General features: G+C 48.6%; 1 protein-coding gene across 3 annotated transcripts in view; it reads right to left on the minus strand.

Moving 5' to 3' along the window:
* The window catches only part of Tmem63c (transmembrane protein 63C), a 105,040-nt gene that overhangs the window by 82,628 nt on the left and 445 nt on the right, over positions 1 to 21,967 (minus strand). The window lies entirely within an intron of this gene.

Below are 21,967 nucleotides of genomic sequence, written 5' to 3' on the forward strand. Positions count from 1 at the left end.
TTATGTCCTGTATCAGCCCTGAAAGAGCAGAAATAACCACATTTTTTGTGATTGTTTGACTTCTTTGTCCAGGAAGCCTTTTTCCTTGTTTTTGTTCGCTCAGGCTGTGTCAGTGGGGGTGGGGCAGTAAACACGTGTGTGTCAGCGGGGGTGGGGCAGTAAACACGTGTGTGTCATCGAGGATGGGGCAGTAAACATGTGTGTGTCAGTGAGGGTGGGGCAGTAAACACGTGTGTGTCAGCGAGGATGGGGTAGTAAATACGTGTGTGTCAGTGGGGGTGGGGCAGTAAACACGTGTGTGTCAGTGAGGGTGGGGCAGTAAACACGTGTGTGTCAGTGGGGGTGGGGCAGTAAACACGTGTGTGTCAGTGAGGATGGGGCAGTAAACACGTGTGTGTCAGTGAGGGTGGGGCAGTAAACACGTGTGTGTCAGTGGGGGTGGGGCAGTAAACACGTGTGTGTCAGTGGGGGTGGGGCAGTAAACACGTGTGTGTCAGTGGGGGTGGGGCAGTAAACACGTGTGTGTCAGTGGGGGTGGGGCAGTAAACACGTGTGTGTCAGTGGGGGTGGGGTAGTAAATACGTGTGTGTCAGTGGGGGTGGGGCAGTAAACACGTGTGTGTCAGTGGGGGTGGGGCAGTAAACACGTGTGTGTCAGCAGGGGTGGGGCAGTAAACACGTGTGTCAGCAGGGGTGGGGCAGTAAACACGTGTGTGTCAGTGAGGGTGGAGCAGTAAAACACGTGTGTGTCAGTGAGGGTGGGGCAGTAAACACGTGTGTGTCAGTGGGGGTGGGGCAGTAAACACGTGTGTGTCAGTGGGGGTGGGGCAGTAAACACGTGTGTGTCAGTGGGGCACTAAACACGTGTGTCAGCAGGGGTGGGGCAGTAAACACGTGTGTCAGTGGGTGGGGTGGGCGGAGACTAACATGGACCTTCCTCTCCGCTCTGAAAGTCTTTCATAACCAGGTGCTCCCTGTTCTATAACCTGGCTAACAGAGCTTGGGATCTGCCTGTCTCTGTTCCCTGGTGCTGGAGTTAGGGTACTCACCACCACATCTTGTTTTCTTGTTTTTGTTTTTTTTTGTTTTCTGTGGACACTGAAGATTGATCTCGGGATATCACACTCTGCCGGAACCACTTAACTCACTAAGTTATCTTCCCAAACTCTTCCTCCAAACGTTCCTGTTTTTAGGTAGTATCTCACTTTGTAGCCAGGCTGGTCTTGAACTCATCACTCAGCCTGTCAGGCACTGGGCCTGCTTCTTCTCACCTGCCCAGGAACTGAGGCCTGAGGCTCTCGGGAGCTGAGGCAGGAAGATGTATATTCTGAGCCCAGCCTGTATCGAGTTCCGGTCTGTATTAGCCCCTTGCTGCAGGGGCCGTCTATTCTGGACTGATGTCTTTGGGCTGAGATTGGAACCAGCCGAACAGCCCTGGGTACGACCCCGAGTGGAGGAGTGTGGACTAGGGAAAGCCTAGCTACCCAACGACACTAAAGATGAGACAGAGACATCTGGTCATATCAGGAGGGCTCCCAGTCAATACTGAAGGCCATGGTTTATTGAAGCATCATCTTAACCATCCAAAAGTGGGGGCAATGGCAGACGACATCTATTATCATGGATAACGGGCTGACAGCAAATATTCCCCTTTATCCTAGAGACATTCCTAAGCAGCACGTTCTCAAGCCCTCAGAGGCGCCACACCAGCTTCTTACCTGGCCCAGGTTTTTTTTATTACAGAATTGGAGCCATTCCCCACCGAGGCCAGGCCGTCCGGAGGTGATCAGCCTATATCTAAAAGACAATAGAAGTCTGAGCTCTCAGCACTGTGGGGTGGGCAGAGCATATTTCTAAAATATTACCTGGGCCCCAACAAACCTGGGTGTCATAGCATGTACCTATCTCAAGGCTAGCAAATGAGATGCTTTGAGGAACAGAGGGGCTTAAGAATTACATATATCTTAGTATAGTATGAAAGGAAGTGTTTTCCTTGTGTGAAATCTGCAGACCATTCAAGACCGTATTGCAAATGGAAATCCTCCTTGTCCCAGTACAGTCAGCATTTTTCACCAGTTGCATAATATGTTATTGTGTAGAGATGTCATAACACTGAAACAGTTCTGTTCCCGCTTTCTTTGTTTCTATTATAAAAAATGCACTATTAAATTTTTCCATACTAACACTTTCTATTATTCCTTCAACAATGATATTTTAATAACCTTATGACGATCAGGGTAATAGACGTATTTTTTATAGTTCAGAAATTGTAAAAAAAAAAACTTTTATATCCAGGGCCACTGGGACTAATAGATGGCAATATAATTTTTAAAATATGGCAAAATAAAGACTCATTAGAGAAGAATTTTAGGTAGCATTGTTTACTACCTGTGGTGATATATTATTTACGATTTAATAAAGCTCGCCTAAGGGTTCAGCATGCAAAGCCGGCCACATTAGTTAGCTATAGACGCTAGTCAGTGGTGGCACACACCTTTAATTCCAGGTCTCAGGATTAAGAGGTAGATGGGGGGTCAGGGCCCCAAATATGATATTTCAGATATAGGCCTCAGCTCAATTCCAGGAGCTTGAATCTCCTATTGTCTTTTAGATGTCAGCTGGTTACCTCCAGATGGCCTGGCCACAGTGGAGAATGGCTTCTAGTTTGTGTAACAATAGACCTAGTTCCCATACCCATCATGAGGACTAGTGGGCTGTGCCTGGGGACTAGTGTCTCAAGGCTGGTGCCTTTACGGAATGTCTGAGGGCTTGTGTATGTGTGCATGTTCTAGGACCATCCCTAGGGTGTTTCCTAGTGCTGCAACTACCTACACTGATGGGGAGAATAGAGAGAGAAATAAAATGCCTGTTTTTTAATGTATGTATGTGAGTGTGTCTGAGTATGTGTGTCATGAAAGTGTAGGGGCCCAGAGAGCCCAGAAGAAGGCTTCAGATCTCCTTGAGCTGGAGCTATAGGCAGTTGTGAGCCATCAGGCATGGGTGCTGGGAACCAAACTCCGGCCCCCTGCAAGGGCAGTACAAGCTCTTAACTGCTGAGCCATCTCTCCAGACCTGCGTCTACAGTTTGACACTCACAAAACCCTGAATGCAATATGCAGCAATCATTTCACATGTAAGGAAAGACCACCACTGACAACCTTTTCCCCATCACGACTACTGCCTGAGAATCTGTGCTCTGGACAAGAGTTCCTGGACCCAGGACAGGGTGCCTGCAGCTGGGTTTGGTGCACCTACCTCACTGGGCATACCAGCCCCACCAGAAACACTTTGGAAGCAAACAAAACTTTCCAAACAAAACAGTTTGTAAGCAATACCAAGAAAACCTTTTCTCCTCCTTTTGGGATTTTATACATTGTCCCAAAAGTTTAAGGAAATCTGTTTAGTCATTAACTGACCATTAAGCCAGCAGAACAGAGATTTTGGTGGCTATAAATGACAATACAATATATGGTTTAAAAATTGTTCTGGAAAAGACATTAAGCAAACCTACAGCTTACAACTATAACAAGCAAAGTAATCTTAGACTCTGGAGTGAGGAAGAGTTGCTACATTACAATATTAAAATGTGTATCTTACAACAAAAAATGAGATATAAAAGGAAATAAAAATATAACTCATGAAAAAGATGGCAATGAATAAAAAACTGTCTGTGAGCAGTTGGACATTGACCCTGCTTTAATGGGGCTTTAAGATTTTTTAATTGATGTGTGTACATCTAACATTCCCCCCTGAGGCCTTGAACAGCTATATTCCCAGCATGTGTATACACACACACACACACACACACACACACACACACACACGTTGGCAATACAGAAGCTGCATTCTAGAGTTTACTTGTATTGTGTCAAAGGTATAACGCTATTGTCCTTTGGCTTCTGTTGTCACCACTGAGAAGTCAGAAGTTGATTGTCAGGACTGGAGAGACGGCTCTGTGGCTTTTGCAGGAGATCTGGGTTCTATTTCCAGCCTTTCTGTGTTGGCTCCCAACCATCCAGTCCCAGGGGATCTGACGACCTCCTCTGACCTCAGTGGGCACTGTACATGCACATGGTGAACAGACACATATGCAGGCAAAACACTCATGCACACAAAATGGTAAGTCCAAAGACTGTTTAAGAAATTCAACTTTTTCCCTCTTGTGTCTTTCCCCTCAAGTCACACCAATTTTTTTCTTTTTATCATTATTCTCTACCATTTGAATATTATAAGCTGTGTGTTCTTCTGATTGGACTTTGAACTTATTCATATTTTTGGATCTGTGGAATTATGTTCATTCATCAAATTTTGGGGGGAAAAGCCAACCATTATTTTCCCAATACATCCTTTCACCAATAATCATGACACATGGATTATTCCAGGTGACACTGACTTCAGGAACTCTTGCTTTCCAGCCTTTTTATCTCTTTGGGGGTCCTCTACATCCTCCAGGGAACCCTAAAGCCCTTCCCCAAAGAGCCAGATTCAATAAAACAACATTTTTCTTTTTAACTTTGAGACTTACCTATACATTTGAGAGTATGGAGATATCAAGGTCACAGGGGCCGGAGAAGGAATGGGATTTAATAATAGATAATTGCCTAGTGCATTTGAAGTATGGTTCCAATACACAGAGAGAGAGAGAGAGAGAGTGAGAGAGAGAGAGACAGAGACAGAGACAGAGACAGAGAATGAGAGAGAGAGCAGAATTTAGAGAAACAATTATCTCTTTTGGACAGATGGAAGAAGACAATGAGAATTCTACCAAGAATTTAACTGTCGTGTGAATGTTTTATTTCTTAAACTGGTGACACAATCACAAGATAGTTTAAACGGGTTTGGTTTTAATTGTCACATACTTTAAAAGTAGACAAGGACCTGTATCTCCAATGTTAGCATCTCAGAAAGCAAAAATGGAAGAACTGACATAAGGTATTTGGGTTTAGGAAAACTTGGGGTGTAGATGTGAACCCCCGATACTGTCCCTGTCTTCCAGAGATGTTCTCTTGGTTCCACCAGCCGATGGAAGGACTCCTGTACTAGATGAGCAGGCTGTAGGCTGTACATAGCCACAGGCCATTGTTTGGTCCAGCACCTCTAACCTAGGTTGGCATGACTGACTTTTTGTACATCACCCTTGGCCTTATTTCCAGCAGGTGATCAGTGTGCAAGAAAGCCTGGCTGATGACCGAATGCCTTTATGCAATGAGATCATTCTTAACTTTATTTCTTCTTTGGCACACCAACAATTAATGTTCTCAGTTTGGCTCCCTTGGCCCTTCCATTCCCAAAAGAAATCCCTCCTTGCATCCAGGGCCTCTATGTGATGAGCTGTAAGGTAGGTAGCTTGTGGACTCATCCTTCAGCAAGGCATTTCTAACTTAAGCAGCTACCCACGTCCTCTCTCCTGTGTAACACTTAATCTGCCTTGACTCTTCCTATCCAATAGGGAGATATCACTGTTTTGCCGGATTACGTTTTGGAGACAGGGTCTTAATCTGCTATCCTAGGCTGATTTAGAACTCACTACAGAGTCCAGGCTGAGCGCCAACTTCTGACTCAGCTTCCCCTGTGCTGGGATCATAAGTGTGAACCACAATGCTGGGCTTAGAGGATACATTGTTACAGTTCAGGAAGGGACACACGGCTGCTGTCCTCACAGATGAGGACACTGAGGCTCAGTAATTAGACTCGGGTCACACCACCACGAAGTGACCCAGCTAAGCCTGCCTCCCAGATTTCTCTCTGTACATGATTGAAAAAGGGATGGATGTCTGCAGGGTAACCAGGACACAGAAAGAAGCAACAAATCATTACTGCTTTAAGCCTCTGGGTTTGGGGGAGTTTGTTACACATTAGTATACACCTACAGCGTACACTGGAAAATTAGATTGCAGATGAATATTTTGACATGAAAATCTTTAGCGTATTAAGTGAAAAGCAGAGGCTATAAAAAACAGTGTGTGCCTTATGATCTCATTGATGTTTAAAGGAAGCATACAAAGTGCTAGAGATGTGGCTTGGCAGTTAAGAGCACACACCGCTCCTGCAGAGGCCCAGGGTTCTGTTCCCAGCACCCACCTGGAATAGCTCATGAACACCTGTAACTCCAGCTCCAGCGGATTCGATGCCCTCTTCTGGACCCCATGAGCACCTGCACTCATGTGCACATACACACAGATGCACATGTACACATACATTTCAAAAGAGTAAAAATAAATCTTAAAAAAAAACATTATTGGCCGTGCAGTGGTGGCATACTTCTTTAATCCCAGCACTTGGGAGACAAAGACAAGTGGATCTCTGTGAATTCGAGGCCGGGCTGGTCTATAGAGTGAGTACTAGAGTGGTTGCACAGAGAAACCCTGCTCAAAGAAAAATCTTTTTAAAGATCACGTTATTGGAATCAATCCCATTCCACTGTAGAGAGTGGGGTTTGGGAGTGGACGATATTGCCTGCAGTCCACAACGGATGGCGGAGTGTCAAACGTCTCTCACTCTAAAGAGAGGTGGGAATGTATGGACTGCAGCACCTGTGGGACATCAATGGACCAGAACCAGCTCTGCTGCTCTCAAGGTAACCAGAGCCCTCTCCTGCCTACAGCAGCCTAGAACCCACAGATCCTGTACCCACACGCAAGGCTGGCGTATGAAATGATGTAAGGGACCACAAGTGAAAGCCCCATTGTTCAAAAATTGTGGATTTTAGGACAGCAGATTAATATAACAAATGGAAGGACATTCTGGGGGTGGGTCCCTATGTATCTTCATAGGTGACTGCCCTGCCATCGGAGCCATCTTTATTCCAGGCCTTTCTGATACTTTTGGAAGCAGGGGTTGGCTGATCAAAGAGACAGGTTGCTTAGCAGGGGAGAGCAACATCTCTGTGGCCCAGGGAAATAGGAAAGACAAGACCAGAGAGAGGCAACTGGGCAGGCCAGGGACAATGAATAGGCCCCTGTGCTGTCCTTTGGCCAGGCGAGAGCACGGGCATTTCCTGTGGGTCCAGTAAAGGTCCCTGGGGAGGAGCGTCAGTGGGCGCTGAGAGGGTATTGAGCCAGAGTCTCCCTCTCCCCGTTTCCTCATGAAAACTCAGCTACACACCTGATCCAGGGTGCTTCCCACAGAGCTGCTGGTCACGGTGCACGTGGTGCTGGCCCAGGGGTCATGACCTGCCCTGCACCCACCCAGCCTCATCCTACCCCAACCGTTAACGTCGGAGAAGGAAGGATGAAGATGGAGGGAGAAAGAGCAACCTGACTCCCTCCCTCGCCTTGCCTGATTGCCACCTGTTGGGGCGGGAACCTATAATCACTTATGATACTTGGCATTCTAATTGGATGAGGCTAATCTAGATTTTAATAACTGGAAATGACCAGAAAGCTGGTAAATCTTTCAGGAATATTGCTCAGGGACAGAGAAGGGATTTAAGAAAATGTAGTTGACGGCTATGATTACAGACAAAGCGACAGAGGTTCCTGCTCACATTTGCTATCCGGCTTTTCTATAATCAGGCCCGGTGAACGGAAAGCACCCCAAAGGGATGTGTGCGGGTATCAGAAAGCAAGTGGATGTTGAGCTTTTGCATTGCAACTGCTCCCGGAGTCCTGATCACTTCACTGTGCCACACACAGGCAGCTCCCATCTGTGGACCAGCCTGACTCATCCCCCGCCTCCAGCACAAGGCCAGTCTCATGAACACCTGCCTTTTGACCCCACTTCAGAACCGGGACTGGGCGAATGGGAGGGGATGACATTATGCTCGGATCTGCCTAGTGTCCTGGTTCCTTACCATCCTGGGGTAACTCAGCGGCAGGACTGGAGACAGAGAAGAAGGCTGGTGGGAATAGGATAAGGACAGGGGATGGAGAAACAGTGGGAGGGGGGTGGGACAGCAGTGGTTTGCCTTGGCCTGCATCTCTGGGGACAAAACTGTTGTCTGCTGAGAGGGGCTCCTTTGCCTTGAGCTAGAGGTGAGACATTGTGTGTGCGTGTGCGTGCGTGTGTGTGTGTGTGTGTGTGTGTATGTGTACATGTGTACGTGCCTGCGTGCGTGCGTGTGTGTAGCACATACTCATTCACTCTCCCTGTCAAAGTAGGCCTGGCTCCCTTCCTCGAATGCTCAGTGGGAATGACTCAGCAAGAAAGCCAGCCTGTTACCCACCCATCCAAGACCCCCTCATCTCCTCCCTATACACCCACACTGCCTGGCACAGGGGCCTGAATCTCTCACCCTATTCACTAGGGCCAAGAACTTAGAAGCTGTGCCTCCTCCTACCTCCCCTTGGTGGCCTTGAGAAGGGGCTGGTCCCCCCAGACAGCATGAAGCCTCCCCTGGCCTCTTCCAGCTGCCTCTCAACTGGACTCCCAAGTTGCTAGTTCACACTGGGTTGACTCACCTTGTGCTCACCGGCCTCACCTACAGATTTAGCAAGGGAGGGAGCACTGGTCCAGCACTCATTCTTGCACACACGTGGTCTCAAGGGTCAGGGCAGTGACACTGTCTAAAGGGCCTCGGGAAGTGGTAATAAAGAGAAGCAAACAGCAGCTGGAAGCCACCAACGCTCATCTGGGCTAGTGCATTACATAAACGACAGTGCAGTTGTCTGGTGGGCACCGTACTGGCATTCCAAATGCAGGCACTCCAGTGCATGCAGTCACAGAAGACAGCAGCATGCAAGAAAGCAGGGGGCCGATGCTGCATGGGGCTGGAGCACACGTGCCTGCATAGAACCCTAGAGGCATTTGTCTGCAGACTGACGTCTCAGGAGGTAGGAGAAAACGATGGCGGTGGTTGTCCCCTGGGAGAGGAATAAGAGGCTAAGACCTCTGCTATGGCCTTTGAGTGTGCCAGACTGCATGTTCTGAAGGAGAAGCCATTGCCATTGTTGAAAACCACAGTGCAGCCTGTGAAAGAAAACGCCACGCTGTCTGACTGAGAGCTCAAACTCCTAGCTTAGCCATAAAATGGTACTGCCTCCCTGAGCTCTGCGCTCCCCTGTGCCAGGGTGCTCCCCTGTGCTGGGATCCTCCCCCTCCCAGATCCCTAGATCTTCACACAGCCTAGGCAAGTACTCTCCAGAGAGCTACGTCCTCAGTTGCCTCCTGCACTTTGACAGGAGGCCCCACTGAGTTGAATCACTCTACCCCAGACGGGCTTTGAACTCTCAATCTTCCTGCCTCTGCCTCTGCCTCTGCCTCTGCCTCTTGACTAGCTGTGGGATTTCAGGCTTGCGTCACTAGGCAGGCTTTTCACAGAATCTGAACTAAGGTGTGCATGTATGTGTAGAGACCTGTGTCTGTGGATGTGAGTGGGACTGTGTTTGTGTATGAAATCCCATAGTTACAGTCTCACCATCATGCATAAAACATGAAGGCATCATGGGTTGAAGAATCAGAAATCGGATTCCCAGAGCTGCCAGCCAGGCAAACTGGCCTTAGGATACCAGAGGTGTGGGCTAGCCTTGGGGCACATGGAAACTCTTCTGTGAGAATCAGTCACTACCGGGGTTATCCTTTTACACCCTAAGGGGCCGAGGGGCTCCAAGTCAGTCACCCTTACTGGAAGGCGCCACCAGCAGGGACCTTGGTACTCTGAAGAAACCACCAAAGGACCAGGCGGGACTGGAGTCTCTCCACCAAGTGAGAAGGCGGGTGGCAGGTCAGGACGTTATGACCAACAGCAGCCGCATAAAAAACACTGCTCAGCTCACCACGGCAACCGTGGTCGCCTGTCCCTGCTGTACAGTCACAGCATCCCGCCCCTAGCTGTGACGGGAGCTGGCGTTCACTTTAGACAGAGAGAGACCTGTCCACACTGGGGCTGGTAGGGACTGGACTGTAGGCTACTGAAACACTGGCCATGGTGACAGTGACAACACGTCATGTACAGGCAGAGTGGAAATGGCCCAGGGTTCTATGTAAATCATTCTTGCTCTATAATGTTTTGATTACTGGGTTATTGTTTTGCTGATTTACACCGAGGTCCCCCGGTAGAAACGTGAGGATTCTGTAGGCAGGAGGTGGTTCATCCATAGCCACTACGCTGTCCCCCAGGAGTCAGACTTAGGGGAGTTTTTAGTTAGATTTAGGAGTAAAGGCTCACTCCCTCTCAACCATTGCTGCGGCTGGATTTGGTCATGTGACTAAATCCCAACCCATGGCAGTCACATGGAAATGTCACGAACTAGTGAAGAGTGCCCTACCAGAGAGGACCCAGCCCTTGTCCCTCCTTCTTGTGAGCAGACCCGTGGACCGTGAATTGGAAGCTGTGAAGAAAGGGTGGCGGTCACGGCATAAATATTTGCAGGCTGACTGAAGAAACTGGGAAGCTGGACTCGGGACCGGAGGGAGGGGCTAACGTATGCCTTAGGTCTGGAGCCCAAGAGAGAGGTACCTGAGGACTGAGGGGGGGTGGGGGTGGCACAGACAAAACTGATGTCTCCCAACCAAACAGCGTGTCCTCCCAGGATCAGAAGAGTGGTTTTGCTTTTCCCCATTGGAAGACACTTCTCTTGGGGGGCGTGGGGAGGTGGGGAGGTGGGAGTGGGGGGTTGTAGCTAGTGATAGCTGGGATAGCCTTTGCTCCTCACAGCCCGAACTCAGGGAACACACTGCATTCTGCTCAGGAGACAAAGGGTCCAGACTCAGAAGTCACTTGCCCAGGGTCACTCACTGGGAAATGCAGGAGCTGACCCCTGAACTGGGGCTTCTGCCCTTCTTGGGATCAAAATCAGCAACTGGGACAATGTGGCTTTCAGGGCACCCTCTTCTTTTAGGGCACCATCCTCACCCTGGGGATGGGGGTGGGGAAGCTGGGAAAGGCTGTCAGATAACCTCTTAACAGCATGGGGGATTGGTGGAGAGATTGCCCAGCTCTGCCCACACCCCAGACAGTACCTTGCACTCCAGCACACGCGCGCACGCAACACACACACACACACACACACACACACACACACACACACACACACACACACACACACACACACGAGAGGGAGAGGGGGGCGGGTATCCTTTAACTCAAGACGCTTTACTGCCATCTACTGGTAGTTTGTGGTCGTAATGTCCCCTAGAATCATAGGGCATCTGGAGACCTGCAGGGCCCTAAAGAGACCTTTTCTTGCCCGAAAGACTGAAAAAGGCCGTTGCCACTAGGGTATCTGCTCCTTTCTTTCCTTGGCTCACAAAGAGAGTTTATAGAGGTCCGCCCTCCCCCAGTTTCTCCATATGCAACAGCACTTTAGAGACCACCCATCCTTCCACCACTGGCCCAGATCCATCACTATGGGCTATTAGTGCACCCTTGGGGTTTTCTTACACCCCTGGCTGCCCCTCTGCTGGGTAGGTTATCTTAGTGGCTAGCTTGAGACTCAGGTAAAGTAACATAAAATCCCTGGCATAGCCAAGCAATAGTGGCGCACACCTTTAATCCCAGCACTCAGGAGGCAGAGGCGGGTGGATCTCTAATCTAAGGCCAGCCTAGTCTACAGAGTTCCAGGACAGCCAAGGTTACACAGAGAAATCCTGTCTTGAACAAACAAAAAGAAAAAGGAAAAGGAAAAGAAAGAAGGAAAGAAAATCCCTTGCACTCATGGGTGGGCTGCTAATTCTCAGGGCTGTGAGAGCCCACAGCCAGCACTTGACCTGCCCCTGGAACTGTTAGACCTGAGTCACACACGGGAGACCAGCGACAGTGTGCTTCTCTTCACGAGCAAGCATCGCGCTCTGGATGCTGGGTGTGCACAAACCAGACTGAGGTCAGACTGGCTCAGGGCTTCCTCCTCTCCTGTTTAGCCTGGCTGGAACCTGATGCAGACTGGTAGGGGCTGAGGGTCCTTGTGTCTCCAGTAGGACTACATAGTTGGAGTTATGGAAACCAGGCAGCTTTGATTTACCAGCAAAGAAAAGTGTGCTGGCAGTTGCTTGGCCAAGTCTCTGGAAACCTCTACTAGGGCTCAAACAGGGCCACCCAGGCCTCTAAGAATCTGGTCATTTGTGAAATGAGGCCATCATATTGACTTTGTATCACTGCTCAAGGATTAAGAGGCAAGAGGCAGCAAACGAGTCTGCATACTGTGTACAAACACAGGAAATACTGGTAAATGCAGACTATGCACAGCTGCAGTACCAGCTGTTGGAACCTAGGAGGCGCCGACAGCTGGCTGAAAGATTTTCATCATTCAATAGTCTACCAAGCTGTGGGGGGGAGGGTGATGGTGAACATAGAGGTCTCAAGAGCCAAGCCCCTCCCTGCTCACCCCTCTATGTGGGTGGAGAGGGGAGTTAGGACACACTTTCTGGAGGGTGGTTGGACAACAGGGTTCCTCTGACTCAGCCACTTCATTTCTAGGAAGTCAAGCAAATAAAGATCCTAAGTCTCTCGGTGTTGTTTGTGCTGAGACAGTCATCTAAATGCTACTAACAACAGTGAGATGTTAGGAATAATCTAAAGTTAGCCGTGTACACATTCTGGGTGAGGGCCAGATGGTCAAGTGCTAAGACCTGTGTTCAACCGAAGCCTGGTGACATGCTTACTGGAGTGGTCATCCATGCTTCACACGCAGTGCAAGAGCCCAGCCTTCCAACCGAGCAGCAGCTACCCGGCTCTGACTTGGGTCATGCACATCTGTGTCATAACTTGCTTGCATTGACTGCCACAGGGGACTATGACACCCCACTTTTCCTGATCATTTCTTTTCTTCATATTCTGTATAACCCAAGATAGTCCCAGATTGGGTTAAATATGATTTGCCATACACATCATCTGTGGATTTAGGAATTTTCCTCCTTATGAAATCATGAAGCTGGCTTAGCTGACATTCTATTTTCCTTTTATGTTTACAAGAATTATAATCAAGGGGCTGAAGAGATGGCTCAGTGGTTAAGAGCACTGGCTGCTCTTCCAGAGAGGACCTGGGTTCGCTTCCCAACACCCACAGGCAGCTCACACCCATCTGTAACTCCAGTTCCCTCTTCTGACTTCCGTGGAAACTGCCAGAAAGTGGTAGACAGACATACATGCAGCCAAACACCCATACACACTAGATAAAATGAATTTTAAAAATTAAACTTTAAATAAAGAATTATAAATTAGGCTTTAAAAGAAAGCCTTATGGCCTAAATAAAGCAATTAAAATTTGAATCGTTTTTGAAAAGTGTTTTGTTTAATGTTGTGAAACAATTCTACAAGGATGGAATGCTGATAAAAATCTAATGTCCCCCAGCCTAGACATTGGGGTGTGGGGGTAGAGAGGGACCTGCCTCAACGAGATGATGGGACAGACTAGGCAGACTTCCTAGGGGAGGCTTTACCCTCTCCGAGGAGAAGATGGGATGTGGGGAAGAGGGGGAGTGGGAGGAGAGAAGGGAGGTGGAATTGGGATTGGAAGGTAAAAATAAATTAATAAAAAATAAGTTAAAAAAGCTAATGTCCACTATTCTGCTTTATATTGTTAATTTCTCATCAGTGTCCCATAGCACTTCTTCTAGAAGCATAGAGTCAACGTGTCCTCAATCTTCATGTTCACTGTCAATATCTTTCCTTCTGTATTTAATCATTCAAGAGCTTTTAATTATTTCTGCGTGTGAAAAGAATCAGGAGAAGCCACACACAGTGAAACTCTGGGATAGTCTAACAATAGAAGACAGACATCACCTTTCCGTGACTAATGGAACTGCAACAGGTTGGAAGGAGACATTGCTACAAGCCGATCTAGGTTACCTGTATTTGAAAGTTATTTTTTGGCATTTATTTTTATTTATGAGTGGTGTGTGTGTGTGTGAGAGAGAGAGAGAGAGAGAGAGAGAGAGAGAGAGAGAGAGAGAGAGAGAGAGAGAGAGAGAGAGAGAGAGAGAGATGGGGGGATACCTGCAGAAGCCAGAGACATTAGACCTCCCTGGAGTTGGAGGTACCGGTGTCTACTGGTGTCTGTATGTGCTGGGAACTAAACTTAGGCCCTCTGCAAGAGCAATAAGTGCTCCTAACAGCTGAGCTTCTCCCCAGCCCTCTGAACATTTTTAACAGTAAGCATGAATGACATGTATGTATGGTGGTTGTCAACAAGCAGTCATTGTACATGTAGGCATGGGACACTGTCACAGGATCATTGACTTGCCGAGTCCAGGGAACTGAAATCTGTGGAAGCTTTGGGAGCCCAGGCCTAGCTGGATGAAGTCAGTCACTTAGGCATGGATCTTAGCGGGATATACCTCTGTCTGATTCCAGCTTGTCAGTCTCTGTCTCTGTCTCTGTCTCTGTCCCTGTCCCTGTCTCTGTCTCTGTCTCTGTCTCTGTCGTCTCTCTCTGTCTCTCTCTCTCCTTTATTTTTCTTTCCTCCCTCCTCCCACCTCCTCCCTCTCTCTCCTCTCCCCTCCCACCTCCTCTCTCCTCCTCCCTTCTCTCTGTCCTCTCTCCCCTCTTTCTCTCTCTCTCCCCTGTCCTTCCCCTCCTCTCTCTCCTCCCCCCACCTCTCCATCTCTCCCTCTCACTTTCTGATCATCAGCAAGCACCTCACTCTCTTGTCGCCACAGGGGGGAGCTGCTCTCGCCACCATGCCCTCCAGGGTAGACTGTACTGTCAAACTGGGTGTCAAAATAAGCCCTTCTTCCTTAAGCTGCTTCTTGTCAAGCATTCTGTCACAGTAACAAGAAGAGCTACTATATACCTGTCTGCCCCTCCCCTCCGGAAAAGAGCATGAGCAAGAATACAAGACAAGCTTAACCCTTCTGGATCAATGAGGCATCAGAAGCGGTGGAGCAACAAGATGGAGAGAGTCTGGGTCTCACCGCCTCAGACGCAGCACCCAACCTAGCCTGGCTCCATCAATCCTTCACGTTAATGTAATCACCGTTTCTCTGCTATGGAACCCAGTGATAGGTAATTACAGTAATGACCAGCTAACACTTACTATGCAGACTGTCTTCCACAAGTTTGGCACAGGTTTAATCTATGTGACAACCCCGTGACAACATCAGAGTTGTACAAAGTCCTATCTTACAGATCAGGAAACTGAGATGCAGGGAGCTTAACAGATGCTGTGGTTTAAACATGGCTCTCGAATTTTATGAGCTGCAAGCTCATCCCGCCCCATGCATCAGCCTTGAGAGGTAACTAAACCACTGAGGTGACTTAATATACTAATGGATCAGTGGATTACTATGAAGGTGGCCTATGACAAAGGAGGGTTCTGCCTGGCATACCTACTCTGTCTCACCATGAGACACACTTCACTGCACCCCAGGGTAGCAAGAAGCCCTCCCAGACACCAGCACCACCCTCTTGAATTTTTCAGCCTCCACCATGAGCTAAACAAGTCTCTATTCTTTACGAATCACCCAGGCACAGGTATGTTGTTATAGCAACGCAAACCAGACTAAGACAACTGACTTTTGCTCCGGAACACAATGAGTGATGCAGAGAGCTCACATTAAATGTCAACATTCAATCCTAGATTTTCTCTGGTCCCGCTTCTCTCTCGCCTCCTTTTCATCCTCTGCTCCCGTATACACTTCTGCTCCCTGCTGCAGCGTGCTTTGAACTCGGGTCATCATCCATCCTACTCATTGCCAAGAAGACGCTTACTCCCTCCCACCCAGGTTCACTGGGAAAGGCTGATTCACACTAGGGCATAAGAAGCCATTAGCAGCACAACTCATTACCTCTCCATAAGAAAATAAGTTATTTATTTCTACATCATGTGAAGACTTGTGGTGTGTATGAGAGGCATGGGGGGCCACGTGCTATGAGGCTTGAGCTTTGAAATCAAGTGGCCTGGATTTCATGCTTGCTGCCAATAATTGTCACAGCCTTAGCAAATCTGAGCCACTCTGAGCTTCCATCTTCTCTATAAAACTGGTGGAGTCTGGATGTAGGGTAAGTGAAATAAGCAAGGGATAGGTTCCTGACCCCACTGGCCTGGCACAAAATAGGAAGCAGGAAGTAGGTGTCTTTGATTGGGTTCTGTTTATTCATTGATCTCTCAAGCCTGAAATTATTTTAAAGTTTATTTTCATTTCATATGTATGAATGTCTTGTCTGCATGTATGTGCACATGCAGTGTGTGTCTAATGCCCATGGAGGCCAGAAGAGGGCACTGGTCTCCTGGTACTGGCGTTAGGATGGCTGTGGGTCTCCCTGAGTCCTCTGTAAGAGCAACCAGAGCTCTTAACGACTGAGCCATCTCACTGGACCCTCAACCCTGGGTTTTAAAAGTCAGATATTGCAGGATGGGGGTGGCACATGCGTTTAATCCCAGCACTGAGAGGTAAAGTCAGGCAGATCTATGTGAGTTCAAGGCCAGTCTGGCTTACAGAGCAAGTTCCAGGACAGATTCCAAAGCTACAGAGAAACCTTGTCTTGAAAAAAAAAAACAACAACAAAGTCAGATATTGAGGTACAATTTATTATTTATTTATAATTGTACTTATTTGGGAGTTTTCTGGTTGTTGTTTGGTTTGATTTGTTTTTTGGGGGGGGAGGGTTGTTTATTTTGTTTTGGTTTTTCCAAGACAGGGTTTCTCTGTGTAGTCTGGCTGTCACAGGAACTCACTCTATAGACCAAGTTGGCCTTGAACTCAGAGATCTACCTGCCTCTGCCTCCCAAGTGCTGGGATTAAAGATGTGTGCCACCACACCCAGCAATTGTACTTAGTTGTAACTCATTCATTCAAATATTTATTAAGCCTATCCCCCATCCTGGGGGTAGACTCTAGTTTTGGGTATAGGCTACAAAATTGCTGCAGGGTTAGGCACTGCCATTGAGGTTACTGATTAAAAAGAAGCAATAAATGAAATTCATAGCAGCCGGTATAGTGATGTATGCCTTTAATCCCAGCACTTGAAAGGCAGAGACAGGTGGATCTCTGCGAATTGGAAGCTAGTCCAGTCTACATAGTGAGTTCCAGTCCAATCAGAATTTCACATTGTGACACTCTGCCTCAAAAAGAGAGAGAACAAGAAAGGGAGAAAGAAACGGGAAAGATGCCCACGGTAAGCATCCCTAGGCAGACGGATGGGAAGCTAGAGGCCGTGTCACAGAAAGGAAGGTATTCCTGAAGTGACTCTTTGCTGCTTAAAACTCATGGTGGTGGCTAGAGCCTCGGCTGGATTGGAAGAGTGCCTGCCTGGTGTGCAGGAGGCCCTGTGTCTGATCCCCAGCTTCACATACGCCAGGCTCGGTAGCAAATACCTGTAACCCCAGTACTGAGAAGGTAAGAGCAGGAAGACCCACAGTGCATAGTCATCTTCAGGGACATCGAGCCGAGGCCAGGACTATGCCAGATTCTATCTAAAAATAAATAAACAAATAATAAAAGGAATTAATTATACTCGATAGGCTCACATTTCGTGGAGATGTAATTGGAGGCTCAGGAAGGCAGAGCTTGCCCAAGGTTGGATAACAACCGAATAAAGACTCAAGTCCAGGCAGTGGGCACCAAATGCCAATGCCTTTATCATCAGATCGCCTCTCTCCTGGGCGCTGGCCTCTCTGCTGGGACAGAAGAGTGAGGTGGGAGGGATCAGATGTAAGGAATGTGCTGCCTGCTACTCCATGGCCACAAGGGCACAGGCGAATGGCCTCTGAACAGCTAAGGGCACTGCAGTGAGCTCACTGCTCTGGTCTTCCCTCCTTCCTTCCCGAATTGAGATGTCAGCCTTCTGCTTCATTTCTTCCGATCCTGGACACCTGGCCTGGGAGGGCTCTCAGCAGAGGCCAAAGATTTCCCCCTGTGCCTCCAGAACACCTTCATCATAAAGACATAGACTGTGGGTGTCAGACAAGCACACTCTCACCACCCCCATCTCCACTCCTCTCCTTGCCCCTCTCCTCTGCCCTGCCCTCTGCCTCCCTCTCTCCCTACTCTCCCACTTCCTGCATGCTCTGAGATGGAGGGACCAATTAATCCTGCTACCACCCCCACCTCTGAGCTGAGCCACTTGCTGGTCCCCAGCCATCGGCATCCCTACCAGGAAAAGTGTGGCTAACTGGGGAAAGATTTCCTCCATCCTTCCAAGGCCTGAGCACTGCAGAGAGGGTTCTCCCAGGCTAAGCGAAGATTTTCACCCTGAGACGTCCTATCATCAGAGAGTGCTTCAGGGTTACTTGTCACCCAGACCCGTTGTTTCTTCCTTGACATTTGGGCCCAGATGCTGAGCATCTATGTCACATTCCAACCTTCTCTTGCACCACAAACAGCAGAGCTCCTGAGGGCATCCGATGAGTGTGCGTGCGTGCATGTGTGTGTGTGTGTGTGTGTGTGTGTGTGTGTGTGTATCCACTCACTTGGACAGCTAGCGTGTACTGAGCACTTGCTACATACACACTTGGCACTGTGGTAGGCACTGGGGACACAGAGTTTCTTAAACGGTCCACGTAACGCTCTCAGGGTGTGGCCACTCTAATAAGGAAGGGCAAGCAACCAAGTTCGGAGTAGGTGGGACAGGGGTGAAGGAGCAGAGCCGTTTTAGACAAGCGGAGGTGGGGCAGGTCTCATTCTGGAAACCTGATTTCTTTATGCAAATGCCATGTTCCAGAAAAGACAAGTATTGGTGAAACCTTCGCATAGCAAATCATTGAGGGAAGTGTGGTTAGTGGTTGGCTCGGTTTTTGTTGTTGTTGTCGTCTTTTTTGTTTTGTTTTGTTTTGTTTTGTTTTTTGAGCCAGACACAACCCAGGCTGGCCCTGAACTGGATATGCAGAGGATAGCCTTGAAGCCCCAAATTCTCCTACTACTACTCCGAAAGACCTGAGATTACAGGAATGCACCGCTATGCCCAGCTTTTCAAGTCTCATGGAGAATCCAACACAGGCTTATTGGTTAGCCTGCAGCAAACCTCTAGAACCTCAGTTTTCTCAGAAGAAAAATGGGGTTAATACTGCTTTTTCTCCCAGCTAGCTTACAGAGCTATTGAGAGACTCGTGGAATGAGATTTTAATTTTGTGAAGCTGCTAACTTATTACATCAAAGTAATGCAGTTGCTGTTAGAACTGAGGCAGTGTGGGCGAAGTAAAGTGGCACCTCCAGGTAGACATTCCGTGATAATCCAATTCCGACGTGTGTGTCTGACTGAGATGAAGACCACATTAAGATGGCTTCCAAATCTGGGCGGACAGGGATGGTATCTTCTTATTCAGCCCTCTGAGGCTTGGAAGCACTTTGTGGTTCCTCGGGGCTGTGGTTTGTTGTTGGCTGCATGGAGCATCCTGTCTAGGGCTATCTGTTACTGTCTTAATTTCAGACCGTTGGTTAACCTCGAGACCCCAGCTTCCATTCTCCATGAGCGACCTGCGCTAAAAGCCTGGAAACGAAACATTACCCATCAGCACTCTTCACCCAGCTTTTGCTTTGAGCAGTGGCCTCCATCTAAAGGTATGGGAAGCCCGACAGACATGGAGGGGTCTGTCACCCCAGGGAGAAGCAACTGGGGAGCCTGACAGACATGGGGAGTCCGTCACCCCAGGGAGAAGCAACTGCTCACTTCGTGGAATTTCCTCCTCTGGATACTCCATTTTGTGGTAAAAATGGAATGATTGCCACTTGGAAGGGAGTTTATTTCGCTCAAATAATACCACTAAATTGAAAGGTTTACAGCACGTACCTCCAGGAGAGTGCTCAGCTGCAATCAGACACTTGCCTGATTCCCTGCCCCCTCGGGAGCCCCTGCAGGTGCCATCATAGCTCGGCTATGAGAATAGATGACAAGGCTGACGGAGAGTGGGGTTTAGAAACTACTTTCTGACACCGTTTGCGGAGAACGAGACTGTCTCCAGGGTGGGTGGTGGCAGGATGGAAGATCAAGGGCAAATGTGTCCTCTCCACACATTTCAAAACCTCAAAATACAGATTTTTTTTCCTCTCCAGAAGACAAGTATGGACTCATCAACCAGAATGCTCACTCTGGTCTACTCCAGGCAAATCAGAGACACCACCTTCCCCAATATTTCTAATACAGGATGGGGGTTCTCATTCTAGAAAGGAAGACACAGATAGAGATAAGAGCCTAGAAGAAAGAGGAGGCTGGTGGGAGAGAAGTGTGCTGTGATCTCTGGTCCTGACGTACCCCCAGCTCAGCATCACAAATATGGACATCATTCTCATCTTATGGATGGGAATGCAGAATGCAGAGAGCTAAACCACCCTTTCAAGTCCATATGGCCCAGTAAGTGGCAATGAGGTATTATCTGCTTAACTCAGGGCCAGAATCAAAGTGAAGTTTCAAGTTGACCTCCCTATGGGATTTTGTCAGGGACAAAGCACTTGGCTGTTCTTCCTCTCGCTCTGTTGCTTAAGGAGCCAAGGAATTGCTACACTAGGCTTAGAACTCCAGCTTTAATGTCCTTTTCTGTTGATAAATTTGGTTTCTAAATAAATAATTATCCTGTCCATTCCTGTCTGTACCACCCATGTCCTCACTCCTGGCTGATTCCTCCCTTCCCCCCAACATCTTCCCACGTTTGCCTAGCTCCTTCTTTTTACCCCTCACAGGCTAACTCAGCACACACACACACACACACACCACTCACCTTCTCCCCCACACCCATATGCAAAATAAAATTAGAAACACGTCCGACTCTCAAGGTGTTTAAGGAATGGAGATTTCTGATCAGTATGGCCCAGCCCCAGCCCTTTGGGTCCCCTCCAGCTCAAGCCTGTGTTAGAGGCAGGCAGAGCGGAGGTAGGGGGGGTGGGGGGTGGGGGGATGGGGGGTGGGGGGGTGGGGGGTGGGGGGGTTGGGGGGTGGCAAGGCAGGGTGAGGCAGGCAGCTCGTGACTCAAAGCTGCTCTGGAAGGAAAAAGGCCTCTTGTGCTTCCTTGTGTCTGTCCTGGGGCCACCAGATTCTCTGGAGCTGCCACCTGGTGTGTGGTTCTTTCTCTCATGTATGAGATCCTTTTAGAACATGAAAAGGTTTCCTGGCCCCTTTTTTATTTTTATGTATGCTGATAAAATACAGAGAAAACAGTGTCTGATGATTCAAAAATAGAGGCTAAGCCGATCGGCATATGGCCTTTGCTTCAAAGGATTGCTCGTTTTAATCAACCGGTTGAGATACCAATAAGCATTTGTTATGTTTGCTTGCACACAGAGGAGAGGAGAAGACAGCACTGGGAGCCATGACAGCTCGGGAAACTGAGGCTAGTAAAAGCATGAATAGTCTTGCAGTGTTTCATGGCTTAGACTCCCCCTCCCACATGCAAGGATGCACACACGTGCGCGCGCACACACACACACACACAGAGAGAGAGAGAGAGAGAGAGAGAGAGAGAGAGGATACACTAGTGTCACCACCCTCTTACTGTCTCATGGCACAATATGAGAATAGAATGAGAAGGAGATAGATAGATAGATTGGGGCAGGACAAGCTTAGGTCCCAGTCTGTGTCTGGATGAACCTCTGTTGTCCCCCCCAAACCAGAGCTGCCCCTGGGTCCCAGCTGATTCTGAAGCAGCAGAGGGTGAACACAGGAGCATTGTGCTAGAACCAGGTTCAAATCCAGGCCCCACCACTCACCTGCTGCATGACCTTGGACTTAGCATTGCCTTCTTGGCCCTGGAACGGGGCTCAGCAACCTTCAGGGACTATCCCGGAGGATTAATGCAGCTGTCATGTCATGGGCTCAGCACAGTGCCTGTTACTTAGGAAAGTGCCAGTCCGTAGTGTTATGATGATCTAAGACACAAACAGTCCTCATCCCAAGCAGGCTTTATGGCTACTCTCATTCAGTCCTCTGTTCTACAGAAGACCCTGGAAGGTAGGCCCACCCAGTAAATAGTAACCGGTAGATATGGACACCCAGGTAGACTGGCTGTCACCCCTCAGTTCACAGACCTGAGCTAATGCTGATTTTCATGGGTGTTGCCCTGGTGAGCTGAGCTCTCAGCCCACATCCCCTCACCCCCCAGTATACACACACACAAGGTTTCCTTGGTTCTAGCCGACAGCGGGGAGGGGTGGTCATAGACAGGAAG

This window comes from Mesocricetus auratus, unplaced genomic scaffold (genome assembly GCF_017639785.1).
Source record: "Mesocricetus auratus isolate SY011 unplaced genomic scaffold, BCM_Maur_2.0 Super-Scaffold_15014, whole genome shotgun sequence".
NCBI classification, from domain to species: domain Eukaryota; kingdom Metazoa; phylum Chordata; class Mammalia; order Rodentia; family Cricetidae; genus Mesocricetus; species Mesocricetus auratus.